The sequence below is a fragment of the Oryctolagus cuniculus genome, chromosome 1 (genome assembly GCF_964237555.1).
Source record: "Oryctolagus cuniculus chromosome 1, mOryCun1.1, whole genome shotgun sequence".
Lineage (NCBI taxonomy): Eukaryota > Metazoa > Chordata > Mammalia > Lagomorpha > Leporidae > Oryctolagus > Oryctolagus cuniculus.
The window spans coordinates 25,533,800-25,549,024 of NC_091432.1; the positions used below are offsets into that span (position 1 = coordinate 25,533,800).

General features: G+C 36.8%; 1 protein-coding gene across 8 annotated transcripts in view; it reads left to right on the forward strand.

Moving 5' to 3' along the window:
• The window catches only part of LRRC4C (leucine rich repeat containing 4C), a 1,373,254-nt gene that overhangs the window by 1,142,800 nt on the left and 215,229 nt on the right, over window positions 1-15,225 (forward strand). For all 8 annotated transcript variants that reach the window (XM_051826000.2, XM_051826012.2, XM_051825996.2 and 5 more), the window contains one exon: window positions 11,067-11,163. The gene's annotated coding sequence lies outside the window, so the exon portion shown is untranslated. The remainder of the gene's footprint in view (window positions 1-11,066; window positions 11,164-15,225) is intronic.

The window sequence follows — 15,225 nt, forward strand, 5'->3', positions numbered from 1 at the left end:
TGGCCTGGGAAAGCAATGGAAGATGACCCAAGTCGTTGGCCTCCCTGCACCCGCTTGGGAGACCCAGAAGAAGCTCCTGGCTCCTGGCTTCGAATCAGCTCAGCTCCGGCCATTGCAGCCATTTGGGCAGTTAATCAGCAGATGAAAGACCTCTTTGTCTCTCTCTGCCTTTGCCACTCTTTGGCTCTGCCTTTCAAATGCGTGAATAAATCTTTAAAAAAATGAAAAAGAAAATAAATTGAATGTCCCATCATCCCCATTTTTGGATCTTGTTCAGTACCTTGAGGCACATGAATTTTAATCGTATTTTACCAAAACAACCCAGAATCCTGGATTCCAGCCCAGTGTCCTAAAGGTTTGTTTGGTTTCTAGAGACTCAATATCCTCATACCTCATATGAGCACAACTAGTGATATGACTTTACTTCACAGGGCTGTACCCATTCCCATTTCTCCTTGCTGCTCCTCTCTTCCTTAGTCATGTGCACTGGCATTTCAATTGGGTGTCTTTTTGCTGAGTCATTAAGTGCTGAGTTCTGTTCTCCCATGACAACTCTGCATAATTAGTTTTCCCAAGTAAACCAAGACTGAATTAAAGCTTAATGTTGGGCCTGCTTTTTACAAAAGTAGGTGTGATTTTCCTTTTTTTAAAGATTTACTTATTTATTTCAAAATCTGAGTTACACAAAGTTGGGGGTGGGGAGAGAGAGAGAGAGAGAGGAGAGAGAGAGATCTTCTCTCTGCTGGTCACTTCACAGACAGCCACAACAGCTGGAGCTGGGCCAGGCTGAAGCTTCATTAAGGTCTCCCTAGTGAGTGGAAGGGGTCCAAGCACATGGGCCACCTTCTGCTTCCTTGCCCAGGTGACTAGCAGGGAACTGGATCAGAAGTGGAGCACTCAGGACTCAAACCAGCACCTATAAGGGATGCCATTGCAGGCAGTGGCTTTACCCGATATGCCACAATGCCACACAATGTTATTTTCAGTTCCATGTGCTATTAGCAGAATACATAATGAGAGAGTATGGAGTTCAGAATTGGGCCATCTTACAAAGAGTGGCATTTTGTCACTCACACATGGTATCCCTTCACTGAGCTTAGGATTTCGTGCACCACAAAGGTCTCTCTCTTTCTTTTTTTTCCCCACAGACAAATAGACTTAGAAATGTGGCAGTGTTTGTTCTTTTAGAGCTACAAAAACTGCCTCATAAAAACCTCAAAATGCATTAATATAACCTAAATGACATGAATCAATATTTAGTGCAGAAAGTTTTAGGCATTTCACCCAGTTACCTTTCCCACATTAATGGATTCTATAAAATGGAATCAAAATGTATTCTGAGCATGCTATAAGCAAATATTCTATTTTTAAAATGAAATGATTTATCTCCTATTTATTGAATTATAACAAATTGTCATTAAGGTTATTACTGTCTAGGAAAAACATTTGAGGTTATAACAACCAGTTACTCCTGGGATTACTAATTTTTCCAACCCGGTTGTAATTTAGAAAATGTACTATACCTCATTTATGAAACTATGATTTGATTAGAGCTATTCTAATCATTGATTATTGTTTCCTGCCTTAGAGAAGTACAAGAGAAAATGTAAATTCATAGGTTGATGTATACATGCAGCTCCTCGGCTTCCGCTATCTCCAGTAGCTACTGGCAAACATGGAAAAAATAAATGTGTAGACTTATTGCTCTGTCCCACTGAAATGATAATGATGCAAATACGTTCTTTAAGGCAACTCTTCTCTTGCTTTCTTAACATTTTATTTGAAATAGTTGTAATGATATACTCTCCTTATTTTGAGACAAGAAACAAAGACCCTATGATGATACTTACTGAACACCAGGCTCCTAGTTCCTATGTTAAATAGAATAGTTTAAGTGATAATATAGAATTAATTCCACTTTAGATAAAAATACTGTGGCACAGAGTGTTTAGCTGTCTCTTTTCAAAGTTATACAGGACATGGAAATGTAAAATATCAAGTTGGATGTAAATTTTCTCATTTTAGTTCTTCCCATGCAAACCAAATTCTTTTAAAATGCATGTGAAAAGGTTTCAGTTTCAGTAGTGTCTGTCTACAAACCTAGTCAGTGTCTGTGTTACATACTCATTAACATATATGAATATCATGACATTATTTTTACAAATGATTGATCCATTCTTCAAAAAAAAAAAAAACGATTCTCAAGCACAGCCATAATCAGAATTTGGAAGCATTAAAAGAAAAGGGGGAGATTAGAGGAATTAATGGAGATAAAGTTTTCACAGATCAAATATAAAAGTAATTGACTTTATTATTTCCTTACTCATTAATTTGACAAAAATTAAGTTACAGTACTTAATACTTTGTGTGTGTGTGTGGGTACAAACTTAGTATAGAGTTGGTCTTCTGTATATAAAGATAATTAAAAATGAATCTTAATGAAGAATGGGATGGGAGAGGGAGTAGGAGGTGGAACAGGAGTGGGGTTGGGAGGGTGGTTTTTGGGGGAAGACTGCTATATTCCAAAAGCTGTACCTATGAAATTTATATAATTTTTTTAAAATTGCAAAATTTAAATAATTAAAAAATTAAGTTGATATAGAGTGTTGTGAATTCAGACTTTTGAATATCACTTCAGACATTTTTATTGTGTTTAATGGGCTAAATATTTAGGAAATGTAGAGACTGAAGAGGAGCTAAAGGAGATTAACCTTCATGCTCAGACATGGCCAAGTACAGGCTAATTCATAGTAAGCATTTTCTAAATAAATGAATGACTTGCTGACTGACTAAATCAAAGACTATGGAAATGTGGTCACACGCTGAACCTGGAAGTCAAGGATGATTGTGGATCTCTACTTTAAAAAGTTATTTTATTTATTTATTTGAAAGCAGAACAACAGAGAAGGAGAAATAGGGGAAGAAAAAGATCTTCTACCTGCTGATTCGTTACCCAACTGGCACTCCAGTATCTGATGCCCTAGGATGTTGGGGTCAAACATGATGGCTTAACTTACTGTGCCACAATGCAGGCCCCTCCCTAGCTTCTGATGAATGTCATCTCCTCTACAATGCGATACCTTCTCTATAACTGAAAATGGAACACCTCTATGTTGCCATTTGACTCTAGAAGGGAACAGCAAATCTCAATGTATTTCAAATAAATCTGAAACACTGGGCCTTCCTGCTTATATACTCATATTTTGTCATGAAAATGTGACCTTCCTATGTGAACAAGGCTTCTCACATGTCCCCAGAGAGCATGTGTTCACCCACAGGTAGTCTCTGTTGAAATCCCTATGATTAGAATCAGCAGCTTGCTGAGTGGCTACAAGGAGAAGTCAACAGAATGCTTTGCATTTATTCCTCTTCCATTTCTAGAGGGGCTCTTTAGAAGTGTGAACCAGAGCTCAAATATATCAACTTCTATTAACCACACTCAGCATTATGATTTCCCAACAGCTACCCCAATCCCAGGAGTCTTTCCTGACTATATTTTCACTGCTAATCCACAAATAAATTATATTAATATTTCTTCCAAAATGCATCTCAAAATCCATTGTTGTTTTGTAATATCCATTTCTACCACTGTAGTAGGAGCCTGTTGCCTGAATTTCTGCATATTCCTAAACTGCCCCCTCCTACATGCAATCCTACCTCTCGTGACAGTTTTATTTCTGTTACTTTGCTACAATACCTAGAAGCAATTTAGGAGTGAGTAGGTTTATTTCAGCTTACAGTTTGAAGGTTCACAGTCAAAGATAAGGAAATTTATTGGTGAAAGCAAAGGATGGGTGGTGAGACAATCCCATGATGAATCAGGAAGCAGAGAGAAAAAAAAGCATGCTTGATTTGTATCACCAAATTTCTCAAGAAAACCATCTTCTGAGGGCAAAAGGCCAATGATCTAGAGACCTCCTACCTGGACCATCTATAAGATACCATAATTAGGTCAAATCTCTACCCACTATTGCATCAACCATGAAGACTCTGAGGTTTGGGGAGCCAAGTCGTGTACAATACACAACATCCTTAGAACCCATTTTGATCACATTCCTTATTATATTAAAAAAAAATCTAAACACATTAGTGGCACTCTCTGCATATCTCAGAGGATTGCCAGTAATGAGAATGGAATCCAATAATGTTATCTGGAGCTCCAAGACCCTATACACGTTGGTTCTTATCTACTTCTAAAATTTCAGTTTCCAGCAGTGTCTTCCTTATCACACCCCAGATGCAGTTGTTTCCTCTTTGCTCCTTGGACAAGTTAAATATTGCAAACCAATCTAAGCTACTTTGGTCTTCCATAATACAAATGCATATAGATTCCGTTTTTGGCATATAGTAATTCTCAAAGAAGTCTGAGTTGGTTGAGGTTTACCTATATATTCATTATCAGATTATAAGAAACTAAAGTCACTATTTAATTGTGCCACAGATATGTTTACTAGATCGATACAGTTGCAATAGTAAGCAAACACAAAAGAGATTCTACAATCTGTTCTGAAAGTGCAACAAAATTCTAACTTTTCATTCTTTTATGTTCCCTGGATATTATATTTCAGCAAATAGCACTCCAGAGGCAATATTAGTACAATCTGTTAGAGCATTCAATGAAATGTAATTCTCACCCATAGATGAACGGAGAACCTGTTATAAATTAAACCTTGAGTATCATCTCTAAGTGATATGTCCTTTGGCATAACTAGATTCTAGAAGTGTGTAAATTTAAGTGTGAGAAGTATCTCAAAACATGTGTAAAGTAATGTATGTGTGTTGAATATCACAAATTTCATCAACAAAGGCTCATTTCTATCACATTTAAATACAATTATAGACATATGTACTTGTTAAAGCATCTAAGTTTCTGATAGCTAACAGTCAGTTAGCTAATGATAGTGATCAAATGCAGTTTTCTTATATAACTTCTGTAGATGACCTTTGCAGCACAGATTCTTAATTAAAACAAGTGACCACACCTTCCCTTTCATAGCTTAAACACTTAGAATTTACATAATATAATATCTATAACGAAGTTGCTTCAAGTAAGTTGGAGACATTTCATCATTAAACTCAGTTTAGAAATGCACCACCGTTGGCTCTGTCTAGGAGATGATGTGAGCCTCCTTCCTCAAGCTCTTCACATATCTGGCTCTTTCACATTCTTTAGACCCAATGTGAAGTTTCACCCTTCCAAAGAGGGCTACCTTGGCCAAGTTCCCATAAAATGATATAAGTAATAATAGAATAATGATAGTAACCACAACTACAATAATAGTTAATAATTTTGATTATTGTTTTATGCCAAGTACTAGGTTAATCACTGTGTGTTGCTTAACTCATTTTGTCCTCACAACAAGCCTATAAAGTGCAACACTTAGCTCCATTTTGCAGATGATGAAACTGAGACATGAGATCTTACTAGCACAGCATAATAGGAAAATGGTAAAGTTGGGATTTGAATCTAGTGAGTCGCCATCAAAGCTCATCACTGTCTCAATTAGGTAACCCAGCCTTGTGGAGAGCAACTCGGACTAGACTAAGTAACTGGAGTTAAGACTTATTCTATGCATCTTCTCTCCCACAATATGGCGCTGGGAGAGGAGGAAACAGCTTCTACACAGCTGCCTCCAGTTCAACCAATAAACAGCAGGACCTGCTCCTGATTGCAGGAGAGCAGCGTACTCAGTGTGTGGGTAGCAGAGTTGGGATTGGTGGAAGAGGACTATAAAGGAGGAGAGAGACAACATGCATAGGGAACATCTGAAGGAATACCTGTGCAGACCCCGAGAGAGCCGGCCAGCGGTGTGCCGCTCCCCCGTGGAAGTAGGGAAAGTGGCCAGGGGGAACCGCCCTTCCACGGAGGTGGAAGGGTCGGTAGCCAACCCGGGAAGAACCAGCAGCAAACCCAGGGAGGGCCGAGCAGAAAAAAGAACAGCGCAGGGTCCTGTGTCGTTCCTCCATGAAGAGGGGGAGCGACATAATGGTGCCGTGACTCGGATATGAAGCCTAGGCAGGGTTTAGTGTCGTTCCTCCACCAAGAGGGGGAGCGACACTGACTCATACCATTCTAATTATAATCACATCACTCTGTTAGTTTCTTAATACAATTTATAAATATTTTTATTTACTTAATTTTATTTTTCTTAATTTTCACAAAAATTAAGAATTCTTTTTTAAAAGATTCATTTATCACTTTTTTGGAAAGGCAAAAAGAGAGAGAGAGAAAGAAAGAGAATTTGCCATCTACTTGTTCACTCCCCAAATGGCTGCAATAGCCAGCACTAGGCCAGGCTGAATTCAAGAGCCTAGAACTCTGTCAGGGACCAAAGTACTTGGGCCATCTTCCACTGCTTTTCCAGGTTCATTTACAAGGAGATGCATTGGAAATGGAGCATCCAGGATTCAAACCAGCACTCATATAGTATGACAGATTTGCAGCACCAGCATAACCTGCTGTATCACAATGTGAATCCCTAAAATGTAGATTGAGTGTAGAGACCATGCCTATCCTGCTCATTACTCTGACAAAATATCTAATCATGACCCTGGTAAATTTTTATTACTAAATTTATAGCTTTTACAAAAATGAGTGAGAATGGTATAACTCAGGTGCAGCAATTGCTCATTCTGGATCCCATTGCCTCATCTTACCCACAGTCAACAGGAGATCCATGAGAGCTGGAATTAAATTTCTGTGACTTTCTGTGATACCTGTACCCTGCATCTGGTAAAATTCTAAAGAAGCCATCATGTTTGGATTTGCTAAGGTCTATTAGCAATGGTATGAAGTGCTTCCATCTATTTTCTACATTGTTGTGATACTTCTTAAATCAAGCCCACTTGAAACACATCTGAACTGCATCTGTATAACTTAAAAGATAGTGTCTACATTCTTTAGCATATTATGTGAGATTGCCACTTTTGTCCCTTCAGAACCATGTATGTTAATTTACTACACCCACGTTTGTATAAAAGAAGTTGCACATATATGGTTAGAAAGAAACAAAATTGTGGACAATCTCATGCAGTGCTAAAGAGTGTAAACATTAACTTTAAAGTTACATACATGGATTCAGACACACACACAAATGCACCTGCCTGCTACCTCTCACACTAGTCATTCTCAAACCCTTCCTGAGTCCCCTTCAGTGCTGAGTCGTGTTCTTTTATAATTGACTAATACCTAATTCTTTTTTAAGCCTTATTGCTTCAGAAAGTTGTTTTTGGCTCTCTTCCAGTCTTATTCAGGTGCCTCTGATGACATCCCGTGTGTAACTTCTTTTATCATAGAATGTGTCACGTTATTCTGGAATTATTTATATGCATAACTATATCATACAGAAGACAGTGAATTCCTTGAAGGAGAATCTGTATTGCTTTAGCACAGTTCTCTGTCCAGGTTCCCTAGAAATATTTGATGAAAAAAAGAACTCCTGGGAAAAAGGGAGTAAGCAGTGAACCTAAAAACATTCACAGATCTGACAATAATCTGTGGCAAACTTCCCTCCAGGGAGGGTGTGTGCTGTTGCTGGAAGCATTTTACATCTTTAGAGGATAGGGCCAACTTCATTCCCTGGTGATGTCAGTATGGCACCTTTCATCAGCCTGAAAATCCTCTGGCACTGAAAATACATGAAGTCTGAAAGCTGTTTATGAGACTAAGAAGGTGAGTCAATGGACTCTGTTCCAAATTGGCAAGAAGGGATCTGGTCCCAAACACCAAAAACTCCGTAATTCACGCTGAGCTTCTCATTAATTTAAATGTTAATGTAAATTTAAAACATGTTGTATTGATTTGGAACTATTTTTATATGGAGATTGCATAAGGGAGCTCTCTAACAGCAGGATCCAAACGGACTTTCTTTCATATCAACTTATTATGATTAAGAAAAAATGTGAGATGACTCCTGCTTTTTGTTACATAAAATCATTTAAGTATCAAGTCTATCTATTAGAACTTGGAAGTTCTGCCTCTAGGTTAAATTGCTTTAAACAGTGCTGAGCAAAACAATCAATTCTTGCTCCTACTCTTTCAAAGTATTGAATATTTAATTTAAAATTTACATAGATATTAGTGTCTTTCCATTTTCAGTTTCTCTCGTTAGTTCTTCAACCACAATCTCCTTTTATTGGGATTGATTTATGTATCATTATTTAAATGGAAACATAATTTACAAACAATTTTCCATTGCATTAGACACACATTAAGTGATGATGATCATGGTGATGATTATGATGATAATAATAATGACCATACCTGAAGTTTTTGTATATGCTTTCTATGGAGTGGATGCTGATGCAAAGTACTTTATACAGTTTTCCTCATTTACTCTCCAAAAGGACTGCAGAGAGGGGCAACTCTCATTCTCTTGTTTTATAAGTAGGAATACTGACAGATCGAGCCACTTTCTTAAATTTCCATAGCCAGGAAGTGATATTACCAGCCTGGATTGGTATAACTCAGGTGCAGCAATTGCTCAAGATCTTGGTTGTAAACACTTCACTGCCTGAGTCTTAAATTACACAGCGTGGCTGACACATTCAAGTCTAGAGTAGTGTATTTCCTTCTTTAAGAGATGCACATGAACACAGGGATCAAGGATTCAATATAACTAGAAATTATTGGAGAGAGAAAATCCAGAAGCCTGGTTTTTACTTCATAAACACTTTATATCTTACTCCTTTCACTGGTTCAGTGTGGGTTTGGAATTAAATGATTAGCAAAGCTTTTATTCTGCACTACATGTTATGAACTTGAATAATGGTAAGATTCGCTTCATTCTGACGAACAAAGCTTATCTTTGTTCTTCTCTTCACAACAGCCCATCCCATAGTTTCTTCTTAGCTGATGCAACATACCTGCAGGCAGCATCATGTAATTCGGTTCACTGTGCAAAGATACTTGTATGTGTTAAGTAGGCATCTTGCTATCAATAAAATTCTTTGAAATCTGGTAAATTTCAAACAGAAAACTCAGGCTAAAGTTAGAAAAAGAGTTATTTTTCCCCCAGAACATATAAATAAAATATAAAAATCAAAGCCCACCTAGAAATCAGAAAGATCTTCATATATAAAAAGATGAATAATTACTGATACATTTAGAGGCATAGATAATATATTATTGTGGGATACTTGGACACAAAGACACAACACTGAAGCTTTAGCAGGAAGCAGGATTTATTTATGCTGGCATAAGGCCCAGTGGATTCATATACAAATATCTGAGCCACAAACAAAGTAGGAATTGCCTATATGCAATCCTAGTTAGTTTCTCTCCCTTATATGGTTACATAATTCCATGTGGGTACTTTAAGGCTATAGGATCACCATAAGGTTACTTATGCATGGTTACTGTTTAGGCCACTTCACCCTTTCTTTGTTCTGAAAGAATTCTTAACTTTCCCTTTGATCAGGGAAGGCCCTTAACCTTCTCTTTTGAAAGTCCCTTCCTCAATATACTTATGCCTAGGACAACCTAATGAAATTGAGTGTGTATTGGCCTAGGTGTAGCCATCAAGCTTTGTAATGCCAAAATATGCAGTGCATAGTAAACAAGAATGGAGGCTTTAGGATAAAACAGATCTGCTAATTCTTCCACTTATCTCTTTCTGGGTAACTGATATATACATCTATGCCTCAGTTTCCTCCTCTATAAAATGGGAGTCAATTCAAAATTTTTGTTAAGTTGCAATGAGGTGTAATCTGTAAAACTGATGTGGAGAATTTAATCTAGTGTCAAAAATGTATTACAAACTTAAATTAGTCTCCATTATTCCCATAACAACAACAAAGCCATTATGTCAGTTTTAAAATTCTCCTTGTGAGTACTGATTTCAGCTTTCCTCCCTATTTTAGGGATCGTTACATATTTTACAAAGCAGTGATATATATAACACCAATTAGGATGAATATTTCACTTACAAATATTTTTTTCCTTGGAAGATACTTGAGAAAAAAAAAAAAAAAAACATGATCTCATGTTAGATTCTGTAAGCTGTTTTCCAAGTTGACTGCAGTTTCTTAGTCCTTTCTGAATTCTGGCTTTTCCACTTCAGTGGCAAGATGCTTGAGACACTGGTCATCACATCTCAAAGGATTCTTAATTCTGTGTCTTAAAAATCAAGATTTTCCAAACTCCATTATGTAGGCAATCGATTTTTTAAATCAATAGTAAGCCTCAAATTAATTGATTAGTCATCATAGTATTATTTATCTTGAAGTAACAAAATGCTCAACAGAGAAAGAAGCCAGTAATTGGGTACACATATGTTTATGGGAATGTATGCTTTATCTAAATCTGAGAGGGTTGCTCTCATAAATTCTTCCTGATCATTTTCCCTACCAACATCAAACCATGTCTTTAGAAGGACGATTACCATGTAACTTCAGAAATGGAAGAGCCATAGTTGTGATTTTGTACAAAGATCTCCATTTTACATATAGAGAGATTAAGACTCAGCAAGGTTTGGATACTTACTGAAAATTACAAAGAGTTATGAATTGAATTCAGCTTTGATTCTCAATCCACTGCCAGTTTTTATTATATTTTGTTGCTATATCAAATGTAGAAATGTGTACATTTGGGGCATATTTTCAACTTCTAAAAAATGTCTGTTTGACTAGTACGATTAAAATAAGTAGGCAATTATGTATATTGTTTAGACTTCATGGCCAGAAAGATGAGAACAAAAGCTTACTCAAGTTTATGTATTAAACCATGTATACATAAAAAGCTTCCCCAATGAAATTAGTATGACACATTTTAATAAGAAAATGCAATGAATATTGATAAGTAAATGAAAAACAGCAAAGATGAGTGAAGCAAGAAATTCATAGATATGTATTATATCATGTATGTATACGTATATAAATATCTGCTTACTTTACTCATTTCTATGTTTGTTAGTCATATATAACACAAACATATGAAAGATGAATATTCTATCACTTGAAATTACTAAATTTGGGGAAGCGTTTCAGACAGGAACATGTAATCCTAAATTTCTTCTCATTTGTAGAGTATGATTTCAAAAAATGTTATTTGTATTATTCTCCTCCAGGTGTAAAGGAACACCATCTGCAGGAATCCAGAGCACTTATTTAACTTCTGTGGGTTTTCTGGGAAAGATCAGGACCTACTGAAGAAATGTTTCTAAGGTAAGTGCCAAACCACTATGTGTTCTTACTGGGTTTCCATTCCAATTGTTGAAGTTCAGAGAAAAGTGAGGGTCAACAGATCAGCATAACAAATGGAGAGAGAAATATCACTTTTGTTAGTAAGGCAGTTAATATTTAAGAATGTTTTTTCTATGTGTGTGGCAAAAATAACCCTCCTAACATTGAACCACAGCATCTGATAGATTTCCCATTGGAAGACCAAGGAGTTCTGGACAGCTGCAGACAACCCCAACTTGGGAGCCTGCACTATGAGGTTTCAAGTGGGGCGAAGGAGACCTAAATGCAACTTCTTGCATGCTACCTACTGTAGATGGGAAGATTTAGGAGAAGAGAATAACTCAAACTATGATTCACAAAATCTTGCTCCAAAATTCACCCATCAAATAAGCTGATCAAGGAGAAGAGAAAGGAAGAGGGTAAAGAGACACCAAAGAAGATTCTATAATTAAATTACCTTCACATGGAAGAAAATAAAAATGAGAAATGAGAATTAGTTCCTGTGAATATTGAGCAATAGTAAAGTCTTTCTAATAAAGGGTAAGGGTCTTTAAATCTTGCACCATAATTTTCTTAACCTAGTAACACACCCAAATAATGTTTCCTGGGTAATGGCAGCAGCCACAGCACTGAGATTTCTTTTAAAAAGCAGGTCATCTTCCGGGCAGAATTTTTCCAAGTTCTCATTAGAAATAGTGTATTTTCATAATGACAATGGGTGTATTGTCTGTGTCATTTTACAGTATATGACTATAGATGATCTATGGTTAACAATGATTTGACCTAAAATTTATTCATTTACTTTATTTATATTTATTATTTATTTATAAGTACAAAATCCCATCATAAATTTGGAAGCATCCATATACAGTAAATCACTGTCAATTATGATTTAGCTATTTAAAAAAATATAGAGTAACTTTTATTTCTGATGCATACTATTAAATATCCTATAAAGGGCATATAGTGGAAATGGTTTATTTTGGTACTAAGTGAGCTTATGTATCTCCTCAGTGTACTTGTCTCAATATATTAGAATTTGTAATATGAATTTAATACATCATCAATATACTTGTTGGCAAGTAATGGGAATTTGTTGGCAAACAAATTCATGGTAATTTATTGAAATTGTAGAAATGAATTTATAAACTTGAAGAAAAGGCAAATAATGCACTTGGTATAGTATTATGAACCCAATTAAGCATTTGTAGAAAGCCACATGGCTCACAATATTCTCAGCAGGATACCCTCTGGAATGAATGAATCTTTTTCCTTTCATTTGGATTTCATCATCTGAGACTCAAGCTTGTACTCAAAATAGTTTTATTTATTCTGGTCACTTGTGATCCTCTTGGCTACACTGTAGTGGCAATGGGAAAAGCCCTAACGACTTGAACCATTTTATCTTCCATAATGGAAGGGCAGCCATGTATATTTACCACCACGTTGCATAGGGGCTTATTAATCAACAGAATCAAAGCAGGGCAACTATCAGGAAGGTGGGATCCACTACCTTGTGGCATAGAAGGTGTATCACATGCTAATGTGAGTAATCTACAAATATTGAGGGCATTGTGCTGTTTGGAAAACTGATCATTATCAGAAATATCCTAAGCATATAATTCAAGAATATCAGAAGTCTTCAAGAATGATCAATATTTCAAATGTGAAACTCAAAACTTATACCTCTGTAAGCTAATAAGCAAGCTGAAAAGTATAATTAATCCGTAAAGGTCCCGATTCTACCCTGTGTTCACTGTGAAAGGAAGGTATTGGTGCTGGTTACCAGGCCTGTCCTCCAGGAGGTAATATAGACTTCTGATATTCAAAAGAACCTGATATCTCTTATATATCCCATTCAAGTAGAGAATAGGAACACCTTAGATTTAAAATATGCTGTTGGCTATATTTAATCAAAAGGTAGCATAGTGTTGTAGTCTTAGGAAGTAGTGGATAAACCCATGCTTGAACTAATGAAACCATTAAAAGAAAAAGGTTAACATGATTGTTGAGAACAGCATATCTTAGAAAAAATATAGAGAGCCCACCAAAGACAGTTCAAGGCCTAGGTAGAAGATGTAAAGGGTTTGGGAGTCAGGAAGTATGATTACAAATGCACACTTTGGGGCTGGTGTTGTGGTTAAACCCACCACCTGCAGTGCCAGCATCCCATATGGGTGCTGGTTCATGTCACAGCTGCTCTACTTCCAATCCATCTCCATGCTAAGGGCCTGGGAAAAGCAGCAGAAAATGGCCCAAATGCTTGGGCCCCTGCTACCAGCATGGGAGACCTGGAAGAAGCTCCTGGCTCCTGGTTTTGATCTAGCCCACAGATAGCCATCATGGCATTTTGGGGAGTGAATCAGCAGATAGAAGATCTTTGTCTCTCCCTTTCTTTCCCTCTGACTTTCAAATAAATAAATAAATAAATATATCTTTAAAAAATGCACACTTTGGGGGGGGGCAGTGCTGTGGCAGACCGGGTAAAGCTACCACCTGCAGTGCCGGCATCCCACATGGGTACTAGTTCGAGTCCTGGATGCTCCACTTCCAATCCAGCTCTCTCGTATGCCCTGGGAAAGCAGTAGAAGATGGCCCAAGTCCCTGGCCCCTGCAACTATGTGGGAGACCTGGAAGAAGCTCCTGGCTCCTGGCTTTAGATCTGCCTAGCTCCAGCTGTTGCAGCAATTTGTGGAGTGAACCAGCAGATGGAAGACCTCTCTCTCTTTCTGCCTCTGCCTCTTTGTTATTCTGCCTTCAAAAAATAAATAAATCATTGAAAAATTCTTGAGGAACTTGCTGACATGTCTACTTTTCACAAGAAGGTAGCAATTGAAGCAAAATAGAGTAAATATGTAATCTATCACCAATTCTAGTGTTTGGAGCCATGGCTCCCTAATACTAGGAAACCAATATAAATATTCAGTTATAATTTGATCCTATATAAAGTAAAACTGATAAAATAAAGAGAAACCTACAACTCTGAGAAAATGGAAAACATGGTGCTAAAAGAAAGATGAGTAACAATATGAAAGTAGAAAGATTGGGTCTTAGTGAGACGAAGCCAAAATCCTTCTTAATACAAATACGTGTAAGGAGGGATAAAGTGGTCCTAGGTCACTGGAACAACTTGCTGTAGAAAGAAATTAATGCAAATCATAGTTCAGGATTCTAATTTAGAATCCAGGACATCTCCAGATGAAGATCACCCAAAGATATGTTCATTTATGATATTCAATAAATTCTAATGTAATAGATAAATGAATGAACAGTTAGGTTAATTGTGAATGTATGAGACTACTGTTCAAAATATACATGCTTTCCCACATATTTTGGAATGAATAAACCCCAATTTTCTTCCTTTTCCTCATATTCCCGAAGATTTTATAGCACTTTTCATTTAAAAATTAGTTATTTATTAGAAGATATATTTATTTATCAGAAAGCCAGATTTGCAGAGAGAAATGGAGAGAAAGAGGGATTTTCCATACGCTGGTGCATTCCCCAAATGGCCACTATTGCTAGTACTGGGTCAGGCCAAAGCTAGGAGCCTGCAACTCTGTCAGAGTTACAGGGGCCCAAGCACTTGGGCTGTTTTCTGTTGCTTTCTCAGACACATTGCAGGGAGCTGGATCAGAGGTGGAGCAGCTGGGACTCGAACCAGCACTCATACGAAATGCTGGCATTACAGGCAGTGGCTTGATGTGCTGCACCACAGCTCTGGCCATGGAAATCAATCTTTAAAAGTAATAATTAAAAATAATAACCTGAAGACTGAATTGAAAATGGTATCCATCCAGATGTTTTAACCCAAAATAATTTATCTCAGAAGTTTGATGCTACCTAATTTCTTAGCACCAATACATCACAGAATAGTAAAAGATCATAGTGGAAGCATTCTATCATTAATGATAACTGATATTTATGAAGTTTATAATGATATTTAGAATCATTTATTAACATAAATGTATAGCAGATTCTATTGGAATGTGAATATTTAGATATATTTTCCAAGAATCCTTATTAAAAATACTAGCACATATC